Source organism: Nycticebus coucang, chromosome 15 (genome assembly GCF_027406575.1).
Source record: "Nycticebus coucang isolate mNycCou1 chromosome 15, mNycCou1.pri, whole genome shotgun sequence".
In the NCBI taxonomy this organism is placed as follows: Eukaryota; Metazoa; Chordata; class Mammalia; order Primates; family Lorisidae; genus Nycticebus; species Nycticebus coucang.
Window position 1 is genome coordinate 95,940,043 of NC_069794.1, and position 13,009 is coordinate 95,953,051.

The window sequence follows — 13,009 nt, forward strand, 5'->3', positions numbered from 1 at the left end:
CCCAGAGGGCTGGGAAGTGGACTCCTCTTGGGAGATGCATAAGAATATTTCTGCTCTGGAGGGAAGGTTCTCACTAGAGAGTCCAAGTGTTTTCTATGTGTTATTGCAATGGGGTGGGTCAAGTTGCCAAATCTTATAGCTGTCTTTGCCTTGCTGAGAACCACTGGTTTAGATGGTGTAACGTTACGAGCCCAGGCTAAATTCAGGTGTCTCTCAGGTATATCCAGGCACATGATAAAAGCATCATTGTCATCACAGGCAGAAAACCTTGCAGTGGGGCCTTTGTCACACCTGGAAGCAAAGCCGTGAGGGCTGCGAGGACATCGTGAGCATGTCTTTCTTCCTGCGCATTTCCATCTGCCTCTGGATCAGGGCTGTCCTCCAGCTGGGAACCTGGACTCAGACTCAGCAAGCCCTTTGGCAGGTACGTTCCCCACTTTCCTTGAGGTCACATAAGCTCCTCCTCATTCTAAGCAGAGAAGCCTGATTTGGAGTTGAAAGGTGACAAGCACTTAAGCTCTATTGAAAATCTGTAAGGCACCTGTCTTATGTCCCCACTCCTTTGTCCTCATAAACAAAAATCCCAGTTTTTGTGTAGTGTTGCAGAAAGTAGTGGCCACGTCATAAGGCTCTGGTGAATGATGTGCAAGTTGTGGGCTTCTGAGAACATTTTTGCTTTCCTAATACAAATGCTGCCAATTTCCTGTTTTTCATGCTGTGGAGTTGGCGGGTGGTGCAGCAGCCATTTTGCAATTACAAGACAAAAAGCTTGTGTAAGGATGGTGAAATGAAAAGATAGCTATAATCCCAGCACTCTGGGAGGATGAGGAGGATCCCCTGAGCTCATGGATTCAAGACCAGCCTGAGCCAGAGCGAGACCCTTTCTCTAAAAGTAGCCTGGTGTCATGGCAGGTGCCTGCAGTCCCAGCTACTTGGGAGGCTGAGGCAAGAGACTTGCTTGAGCCCAAGAGTTTGAGGTTTTTGTGAGCTGTGATGCCATGTCACTCTACTGAGGTGACAAAGTGAGACTCTGTCTTTAAAAAAAAAAAGGAAAGAAAAGAAACCAGGCCCTTTCAGAGCTCTCTGAAGGCCACCCAACCTAGAACTTATAATTGTTTTGGATTTTTATTCTCTGTTCAAACTACTGTGGGCAGGGTTTGTTTTAGTCACTTATTTATTAAAAATGTTTTTATTGAGTACTTAGTTTGGGGGTACAAAGTAAGACAAAAGGTAAGCTTCTCTTCTCTCACAGAGCTTACTGTCTTGTAGGTCAGAAAAATAAAGCAGTAGTAAGTCAAGAATGTCATGTATCGGGTAATCACAAATGCTGCTAAAACAGAAAAGAGGAATAGAAAGTGTGTAGGGGGCAGAGAAGAGGTTACTACCTTAGAGTGGCTGGGAAAGGCCTTGTGAAGAAAGTGACATTTGATATAGACCAAAAGGATGTGAAGGAGCCAGCCTTGCAAATGTTGGGGGGAGGAATGTTCCAGCAAAGAGAACAGCGAGTGCAAAGGCCCAGGTTGCTGGTCACCTGCCATGTTTAAAGAATAGTGAAGAGGTTGTGAGGTAGCTACAGCAGAGGATTCCCCCATAAAGAAATGTTAGGAATGACAGAAGGGGAATTTAAAATACAGATGATGAAAACAATGAAGGAAATTGTTGAGAAAGTGGAAACAAACAAAAGGAAATCCAAAAACAGAATCAAATAAGAGATGAACAATATGAGGAATATAGAAAGGATATAGCAGAGCTGAAGGAACTGAAGCTGTCAATTAGGGATCTTAAGGATGCAATAGAAAGTATCAACAACAGATTATATCATGCAGAAGAAAGAATCTCAGAGGTAGAGGATAAAGCTCTTGAGATTAGATGGTTAAAGAGGCAGAAAAGAAGAGAGAGAAAGAAGAACATTCACTGACAGAAGTATGGGACTCTATGAAGAGTTCAAATACATGAGTTATAGGTATCCCTGAGGGGGCAGAGGAATGCCCCAGAGGAATGGAAGCCATTCTAGAGAATATTATACATGAAAACTTCCCAAATATCACCAAAGATTTTGACGAACTCCTTTCAGAGGGATATTGGTCCCCTGGTCACCTCAACTCAAATATGGCTTCCCCAAGGCACATTGTGATGAAACTATCTAAAGTCAGGACAAAAGAAAAGATTTTGTGAGCTGCCAACAGTAAGCACCAACTGACCTACAGGGGCAAATATATCAGGGTGACCGCGGACTTCTCTAATGAAACTTTTCAAGGCAGAAGACAATGGTCATCTATTTTTAATCTGCTTAAACAGAACAATTTCCAGCCCAGAATTCTATATCCCGCTAAGTTAAGCTTTAAGATTGATGGAGAAATCAAATATTTTATTGACATGCAAACATTGAGAAAATTTGCCACAAGACCAGCTTTACAGGAAACACTTAAACCTGTTCTACACATTGACCACCACAATGGACCTTAAGCAAAGTAAACATCCAGATATTAAAGGACAGAACCTAGTTTCCACAATGATGCAAAAGGCAAAACTAAACAATGGACCTTCACAAAATAAGCTGAATAGAACACTACCACACTTATCACTTATCTTAATAAATGTAAATGGCTTGAATTCCCCACTAAAGAGGCATAAATTGGCTGATTGGATTAAAAAATCCATCTATTTACTGTCTTCAGGAAACACTCCTCACATCAAAAGACAAATTAAAACTCAGAGTTAAGGGTTGGCAGTCAATTTTTCAGGCAAACGGAATTCAGTAGAAAAGAGGGGTTTCAATCTTACTTTCAGATACATGTGGATTTAAAGCAACCAAAGTCAAAAAAGACAATGATGGTCACTTCATATTGGTCAAGGGAAAATTACAACAAGGAGACACTTCAATTCTAAATATTTATGCACCCAATTTAAGTGCTCCCAGATTCTTGAAACAGACCTTGCTTAATCTGAGCAGTAAGATATCTTATAACACCAGAATAACAGGGGACTTTAACACCCCTCTCTCAGAGCTGGACAGAACCTCTAAACAGAAATTAAATAAAGATATTAGAGATTTAAATGAGCCCCTAGAACAACTGTGCTCGATAGACGTATATAGAATACTCCATCCCAAAGACAAAGAATATTCATTCTTCTCATCGTCCCATGGAACATTCTCCAAAATTGATCATCTCCTGGGACACAAGACAAACCTCAACAGAATCAATAGAATTGAAATTCTACCTTGCATTTTCTCAGATCACAAGGCACTAAAAGTGGAACTCAACTCCAACAAAAAAGTTCAAAGGCATTGAAATTAAACAACCTTATGCTGAATGACGTTTGGGTGCAGGAAAAAATAAAAAAGGAAATCATTAACTTCCTTAAGCATAACAACAATGAAGACACAAGCTACCAAAACCTGTGGGATACTGCAAAAGCAGTCCTGAGAGGAAAACTTACCACTTTAAAAGCCTACATTCGAAAAACAGAAAGAGAGCATATCAACAAACTCACAAGCCATCTGATGGAATTGGAAAAAGAAGAAAAATTTAAGCCTAAACCCAGTAGAAGAAAAGAAATATTCAAAATTACATCAGAGATCAATGAAATTGAAAACAAAAGAATCATTCAGAAAATTAATGAAACAAGAAGTTGGTTTTTTGAAAAAATAAATAAAATAGAAACCTTTGGCCAGACTAACTAGAAATAGAAAAGTAAAATCTCTAGTAACCTCAATCAAAAATGATAAAGGGGAAATAACAATGGATGCCACAGAGATACAAGAGATCATCGCTGAATAACTTTATGCCCAGAAATTTGACAATGTGAAGGAAATGGATCAATATTTGGAATCACACCCTCTCCCTAGACTTAGCCCAGATGAAATAGATCTCCTGAACTGACCAATTTCAAGCACTGAGATCAAAGAAACAATAAAAAATCTCCCAACAAAAAAATGCCCTGGTCCAGACGGCTTCACACCAGAATTTTATCAAACCTTCAAAGAAGAGCTTATTCCTATATGGCAGAAATTATTCCAAAAGATTGAGGAGGAAGGAATCTTCCCCAAAACATTCTATGAAGCAAACATCACCCTGATACCAAAACCATGAAAAGACCCAACCTAAAAGAACTTCAGACCAATTTCACTCATGAATATAGATGCAAAAATTCTCAACAAAATCCTAGCCAATAGATTACAACTTATTATCAAAAAAGTCATTGATCATGATCAAGTAGGTTTCATCCCAGTCATGCAAGGCTGGTTTAATATATGTAAGTCTATACACATTATTCACCATATCAACAGAAGTAAAACCAAAGACTATATGATCCTCTCAATAGATGCAGAAAAAGCATTCAATAAAATCCAGCATCCTTTTCTAATTAGAACACTGAGGAGCATAGGCATAGGTGGCACATTTCTTAAACAAACCCACAGCTAATATTTTACTGAATGGAGTAAAACTGAAAGCTTTTCCTCTTAGAACTGAACTAGACAAGGTTGTCCTCTGTCACCGTTGCTATTCAACATAGTGCTGGAAGTTCTAGCCAATACAATTAGACAAGAGAAGGATAAAGGGCATCCAAATCGGAGCAGAGGATTCTCCCTCTTTGCCAATGACATGATCTTATACTTAAAGAACCCTAAAGACTCAACCACAAGACTTTTTGAAATCATTAAAAAATATAGTAATGTTTCAGGATATAAAATCAACGTCCACAAATCACTAGCTTTTGTGTATGCCAACAATATCCAAGATGAGAGGTTAATTAAAGACACAACTCCCTTCACCATAGCCCCAAAGAAAATGAAATACTTAGGAATATATCTAACAAAAGAGGCGAAGGACCTCTATAAAGAAAATTATGAAACCTTAAGAAAGGAAATATCAGAGGACTTTAACAAATGGAAGAACATACTATGCTCATGGCTGGGAAGAATCAACATTGTTAAAATGTCTATACTTCCCAGAGCAATTTACCGGTTCAATGCCATCCCTATTAAAATACCAATATCCCATTTTCAAGACTTGGAAAAAATGATTCTATGATTTGTATGGAACCAGAAAAAAACCCGTATAGCTAAGGCAGTTCTTAGTAATAAAAACAAAGCTGGGGGTATCACCATACCAGATTTTAGGCTGTACTACAAGGCCATAGTGGTCAAGACAGCATGGTACTCGCACAAAAATACAGACATAGACATTTGGAATCGAACAGAACACTAGAAAATGAAACCAGCAACTTACAACCACCTAATCTTCAATAAACCTAACAAGAACATCCACTGGGGGAAATACTCCCCATTCAATAAATGGTGCTGGGAGAACTGGATATCCACCTGTAAAAGACTGAAACTGGACCCGCACCTTTCTCTACTCACAAAAATTGATTCAAGATGGATAAAGGACTTAAATTTAAGGCATGAAACAATAAAAATCCTCAAAGAAAGAATAGGAAAAACACTGGAAGATTTCGGCCTGGGGAAAGACTTTATGAAGAAGACTGCCATGGCAATAGCAACAACAGCAACACTAAACAAGTGGGATTTAATTAAAATGAAAAGCTTCTGTACAGCCAAGGAGACAACAGCCAAAGCAAATAGACAACCTACCCAATGGCAAAGAATATTTGCATATTTTGAATCAGACAAAAGCTTAGTAACTAGGATCTACATAGAACTTCAATTAATCCACAAGAAAAAAACCGACAATTCCATACATGGATGGGGAAGAGAGATGAACAGAACCTTCTATAAAGAAGACAGACAAATGGCCAGCAAACACATGAAAAAATGCTTATCATCCCTAATTATTAGAGAAATGCAAATTAAAACCACCCTGAGATATCATCTAATCCCAGCAAGAATGGCCTATATCACAAAATCTCAAAACTGCAGATGCTGGCGTGGATGTGGAGAGGAAGGAACACTTTTACACTGCTGGTGGGACTGCAAACTAGTACAACCTTTTTGGAAGGAAGTATGGAGAAACCTCAAAGCACTCAACCTAGACCTCCTGTTTGATTCTGCAATCCCATTACTGGGCATCTATCCAGAAGGAAAAAAAAACTTTTATTATAAAGACACTTGTACTAGGCTGTTTATTGCAGCTCAATTTACAATCGCTAAAATGTGGAAACAGCCTAAATGCCCTTCAACCCAGGAATGGATTAACAAGCTGTGGTATATGTATACCATGGAGTATTATTCAGCCATTAAAAAAATGGAGATTTTGGGTGGTGCTTGTGGCTCAGTCGGTAAAGCGCCAGCCCCATATACCGAGGGTGGCGGGTTCAAACCCGGCCCCGGCTGAACTGCAACCAAAAAATAGCTGGGCGTTCTGGCGGGCACCTGTAGTCCCAGCTACTCGGGAGGCTGAGGCAGGAGAATGTCTTAAGCCCAGGAGTTGGAGGTTGCTGTGAGCTGTGTGACGCCACGGCACTCTACCGAGGGCCATAAAGTGAGACTCTGTCTCTACAAAAAAAAAATGGAGATTTTGCAGCATTTGTACTAACCTGGATGGAGGTGGAACACATTATCCTTAGTGAAGCATCACAGGAATGGAGAAGAATGAATCCTATGTATTCAAATTTGATATGAGGACAATTAATGACAATTAATGACATGGTGGGGCATGAGGGAAGGGGTGAGCACACAGAGAAGGAGGGAGGGGGTGAGGGTAAGGAAAAGAAAAAAAGGAATAAAGAGGGAGGGGGTGGTGGAAAGGAAAAGAAAAAAAAGAAGAAAGAAAATAGTGACTAATTCTCACATAAATTGGATTCGATTTTGACTAAAGTGCATTACTTAAACATTAATTTTTACTTCAACTTGTTAATATGTTGGATACAGGATACTGCATCCTCATTTATAAGGATTTATGTTCATTCATAAGTGAATTATGTTTGCAATTTCCACTTTATAATAATATATTTTTCTAATTTTAATATCAGGTGTATCTAGATTAAGCAGAATGATTTTGAAGTATTTTTTCTTTTTCTATTGTCTATAAGATTTGGCATGATCTATTTTTTGAAATTTTCTTTTATCTTTATTTATAAATATTAGTTGTCTATTCTTTGATACTTTGGGAAAAAATAATAAGTAGTTAATTGATGACTCCATACTGAACCTCAGAGTCAAAGCCTTCTATAATAGACATACTCTTATTTGACAATGTGAATGTTACTTTCTTTGCATTACTATTATTATTATTGCTTAATACTTCATTGCAGCAATCGTCTGATTTCTTTTCTGAATGTATTTGTCTTCGTTTGTTCTTTGCGAGGTTTTTGTGTCTGTTTCCTATCTTAAACATTGTTATTGTTGTTAAATTTTAAGTCTTTTTAATTTTGTGAAGGCAAAAAGTGGAAGCCTAATGAACACATGTGTATGTGAAAATAAAAAAATAAAAAATAAATAAATAAAATTAAAAAAAAATTGGCCAGGAAAGAACAGTGAAGAGGCCAGAAAAGAGTAAAAAAAAAAAAACAGATTATTGAGAAGAGGCAGATAGAAAATGAGGGGCCACAATATGGAAGATCTTATAGATAATGGGAAGGATTTTGGCTTCTATCCTGGTTAAAGTGAAGGAACCTCATTGATTGGAGATTTTGAACACGGGAATGACTTGATCCAACTTACATTTTATTTCATTTTGTATTGTTTCAGGTTCATTGATGGTATAGAACTAGATCACACTGTTTTCCTCTGTTAGACAAAGTCCCTTTCCAACTTATATTTTAACAGGACCACTCTGGCTGGTTGCCGTGTTAAGAAAAAACCGAAGGTGGCTGGGGCAGAGCAGGGAGGTCCAACCACAGAGCAGTGATGGGATGGGGCAGTGAGGTGGGGAAGGGTGTCGAGAGTCAGCGTAGGTCACAGCACAGCCCCAGGATTTGCTGATGGAGTGAATGTGAGGGGTGTGAGAGGTGCTGTGAAGGGCCCCAGAGGTACTCCCTGGAGATAATGGGAGAACAGGTTGCCATTCCCTGGGTTGGACAGGACTAGGGGAAGAGCAGGCCTTGAAGAACAGTCCCAGCAAGGTGGGGACAGCTGGGCAAGCCTGGAGGGTGTGCCGTGATTGCCTGGACCTGGTGTCTCCTCTGCCTCTTTCTGGGGGAACCTCCTCTTCCCTGCTCATGTCTCTGGTCCTGTTCAGCAAGCCTGGGCCTCCCAAAAGAGCTGAAGTCAAGACTCCCTTCTGTTCTTTACATTTGATTTAATAAGGCAAGAAAAGTGGGCCTAATGAACATTTAGCAACATTTTCAGTTACAAGAATGGAAATGATTCCGTTCATTTTAAGATTTCACAATGAGGTCAGATTTCACACACACACACAAAAATTAGTAGGAGGACTCCCTGGTTCTTCATGGGAGAAATCAGGCGTGGCCAGCCGTGAGCCCAGCATGGTGGGCACCACCATGGGCACCGCCCGTCACAGTCATTGAGCCTCCTCATGGGGCTTTCATTGTTGCTGTTTGATTTTCAACTACCTTCCATGAATGTTCTTTGGCTTATGGATAAGGAATGGAGGCTCAGAATGTTTAATATGCTCAAAAGTCATCCAGCTAGAAATAAACAGATGCAGAATTTTAATTTTCATATTTGGACCCCAAATTTGATCCCTTATTTTCCCCAAGGCCTCAGTCTCCCTGTGGCCCTGGACAGCAATGAGGACTCACTTGTTTCAAAGAAATGTGAACTAATTTGAAATTTTAAATAAAGAGATGAAAAGTGTGACCCACCATGTCTTCAGAAAGGGGCCACTGTGCTCTGTAGTGGTGGGGTCCACAAGACCCTCGGTGGAGAATCCTGGCTCAGCCCTTCTCCTCTCCCAAGGCCTGTCACCTCCTTTCCCGTTCTTTCTCCTTCCCGTCTCTGTTCTCTCTGTGACAGGAGGATGTGAGAACTTATCCTGGATCATCTTTGAAGGTCTTGATTTTCACTTGTGCATTTTGACCCTGTATTTCCATTTTTTGATTATGGTAAAATACACATATAAATTTACCATTGCCTTAATTCTGCAAATTGCCTGGTTCGCTCCTTCATTGCCATCATTCCCTGAGATCTTGAAGTCCCAGCTTTTGGGCAGACCCCACATGCAGCCTCAGGAAGCATCCTGTCCTGTGGGTGAATCAGCAACGATCAGGAGACGGGAGGGAGGCAGGTGCGTCTTCCACCAAGGATGCGATGATGCCCAAGTTCTGCCAGACGGTTTCTGTAAAAGGGAGTTGACTCAAAAAGTACTATGAATATTTCAAAACGATGAAGCTTTGAGATAACAAAAGGCAGATGTTGGCTTGTTTCATGAGAAATTGGAATTAGAAAACAAAATGTTCATGGACCTTGCAAATATGATTTGAGACAGAAATACTCAATATACTACCATCTAATCCACTACAGAACACTGGGGGAGAGAGTTAATATTTCTCCAAATTCACTCTAAAATAGCCACAAACATGAAACCCAGGCAACAAGGATAATTTGGAAGAAGGTGTCAGGGTGGCTGCAGGTATGGAAGTTATCTTACGCAGAGATCTCTCCTGCAGGAAACAGTCCAGGCTCCTTTCTGCCCTTCCTAACATTTCCCACGGGAGGGTGCTGTTGTGGAACTGTACTGGTTCTGGGGTCTCAGGACCGGGGTTGGAGACTGTGCCCTGCCACTCCCCTACCAGCTGTTTATCCTGGAACCTGCCTGGGCAACCTTTCTGGATCTCTTATGTCCTTATTTTCAAAACAAGGGAACTGGAAAATGATCACTAAAAATTCATCTGCAAGAACTCCATGGCTCTCACTTCTTCCCTGGCTACTGTATTTGCTTTTATTTATCTTGCTAAGATGTTTTCTCTTCTCTATGAAAGGAAAGGTGAAAGAAAATAGCAGTAAATTCCTTTGACTATGGAGTTTTCAATTGAGAGTCTCACATCAGGCCCTTGGAATTTGCAGAACATTTTTATTAAGAACAACTAGAAAACTCAGGCTGTCATCACGGCTGACTTTGTCAGTGTGTGCTGCTGTCAAGGAACACCTGAGGCCGGGAAATTTATAGAGGAAAGAGATTTATTTGACTCATGGTCCTGCAGGCTGTACGAGAAGTATGGTCCCAGCATCTGCTTGGCTTCTAGCGGGGACTCAGGCGGAGAAGGGGAGCAGCAGGTGGAGACCACGAGGCCCCAGATAGGCAGGAGGAGGTGGCCCCAGGCTCTCCCTAATGCTCATGGGCATTACAGGGCGAGGACTCAGTCTTAACCAGGAGAGCAGCCTGGGTCCTTCGTGGGGGAATCCACCCCATGACCCACACCCCTCACACCAAGTCCCACCTCCAACACTAGGGATCAAGTTTCAACATGAGGTTTCGAGGGGCCAGGCCAGCCAGGGTGTATTACATTCAGAGGGATAATTTTCAAAAATTATTGTATTAAATCGCCAATTTGCACATGTATAGATACAAGTAGTTTAGCTAGGGTTGCAGTTAGAAAATTACATGAATTGGTAGCAAATTTACATCTTTCCTTGTCTATCTGGGACTTGGAGATCATGCTGGCTAAGGGACATCACAATTGACCTCCGTATTTTGGAAGCTGCTGCATCATACTCTGTCCTTCTAGAAGCTGATATTTCCAGGTGCCGCCTCCTTCCGTCCCTGACCAGACCATCCCAGGTGACAGCCACCACTTTCCTCCAGCAAAATTACAAATGAACTGCAGTTAGCGGGAGCACTGGGCCAGGTGGGCACCACCTTCCTTTACTTCACCGTCACCCCAAGGGAAGGAGAGAAAATTCACGAGGCACATTATGTTATTTACTTGCTTGAGAACTTCCCTTCTGCTGTTCCTACCATATGGTTTATGTTTTCCTTCTGAATTGGTGCTTTCACAGGACAAGCTTGCCTTTGTTGAGAGGCAGCCACAGGTGCTGTGTGAGGGAGAAAGCTCAAGAGAGAATGGAAGAAAATGTGCATCTGTGTGTGAGGACGTGCAGGGCAGAACAAGAGCTCTGTGTGAGCAGGTGCGTGTGCTCTCTGCAGCACGAGGAACCTGCGTGCCAGGGAAGTCCTCAGGAGAACATAGTCACAGCATAGTTAGAAACCCTGGCTGAGAAATCCATGCACCGTCTGTGATTGCCCCTCTCCGTGGAGACTCTGCAAAGTCACGTTTGATTCCTATGAGAGACAAAACAAGTCCATGTCAGCGAAGGAGATTTTTTTTTTAATCCAATCATCTTATTATTGGTGTATGCCTCAGGGATGAGCTAGTATTTTTCTTAATAGGTTAAGTTTTTTCGATTATGGTAAAATACACATATAAATGTACTGTTATAACTATTTTAAAGTGTGTCAGTCAGGGGACTTATGTACATTCACAAAATTGTACAACCGTCACCACTATCAAGCTCCAGAACGTCTTCATCACCCCACAGGGAGAGCACGTTCTCATTAAGTAGCCGTTCTCCATTCACCAGCTGTCCCTTGCCCTGGAAACCACTCATCTGTTTTCTGTTTGTGTGGATTTCAGCAAAGGAGTTTTGAACAAATGGTATAATAAGGTCCACAGATGACAGTCGGTCACCAATACCTACCTAGTGTTATTGTCTTCCCCACCTGTGTGTGAGATGCTGTGTGGGCTTCAGACCAGGCAGACTTCAGTTTAACCTTCAGCTTGCCATTCTACAGAGTGGGGATGCTGGGTGATGTACCTAATTCCCCCGGTCCTGACTTTCTTACCCATAAATACCAGTGAACAAGGCCCAACTCACAGTGTGACTGAGAGAATTCGCCTGCCGGTGGCCTTGCTCAGGGCCCGTGTGCAGCAGGCACTCAGTAAAAGTGAGCTCCTGTCCCATAAATGCAATTCTCAGACCAGAGTAAAGAGCGATGGGAAGAATTCTTTCCACTTATTCAGGTAAGTATTAATAATTGACGAGTTTCAAGTTGCCTACTAATTTGCCAGCTGAGATTTCAGCCTCTTGTCCTCTGGGAAGGTGAAGTTAAGACCCCGCAGCTGCACTGTTGGTCTGGGCCTGCATCTCCTCACAAAACAGGCAGACGGTGCGCTGCTCTGAGAACACAGGTGTTCTCTGCCTTCCCTGCTCTCAGCAGGCCTTGACCTCCAAGCTGTTTTCTCAGGAATGGTTTTGGTGATGTGGCCAGCCTCCCACAACATGTGCTCTGATTCCCACTGTGTCCAGTGGCACAGGGGATGGACTGCTTTGCAGGACCTGCTCTGTGGCAGTGAGCCCACACATAAGAGGAACGTCTCTGGGGGAAACATAAAACTAGGACCCTTTGTTTCATCAGCCCCACGGAGCCACCATTTCAACTTGACCCTGATAGAGAAGAAAGACCTGCTCTGATGTCAGAGGACGTCACAGGACTGTGGGGAGGACTTGGCTTAGGGGTCAGAGGCAAGTTCAAATGCTACTCCCATTTAAAAAAAAATAATAAAGACTTACTTCCTGAGCTTCTGTTTCTATTCTTCTAGATGGTAATACCCAAAACATAGAGTCACTGTGAGGACTGGTCATGAAGTCACACTACAGCTGGCACTGAGTAAATTTTCAGTGTCAGCGTCCTTCACAAAGCCCGGAGGGTGCATGTGAGTGAGAACGCCTGGAGGTGCACCACGTTCAAACCATGTGCCATGTGGCCTGTTGGCTGCGATGAGCCTGTTCCAAAGGAGACACCACCCTGTGCAGGTGGCCAGGGGCACAGAGGATTGTGGTGCAGTCAAGGCACTCTGCCCACTCCAGGAGGCCGTAATGAGGAGCCAGTGTTTCCCACTTACAAGGCCCATCAGAACGGTGAACGGGCCTCTCGACTGTGTCTTTCGGGGCTGGCATGGCCAGTGTCTGGTCCACTCCCTTTGTGCACAGCCTGTCCCTGCCCTGGCTTACTTGCCAGCTACTCAGAGTCTGCAGGCTTCCCGCTGTCCCATCATGTGCTGTGGCTGCCATCAGAAGCACTGCATGAAATGTAGATCTGAGATCCAGCTGCATGTTCTTAGCTTTGACTCCCTGGAAACAGAT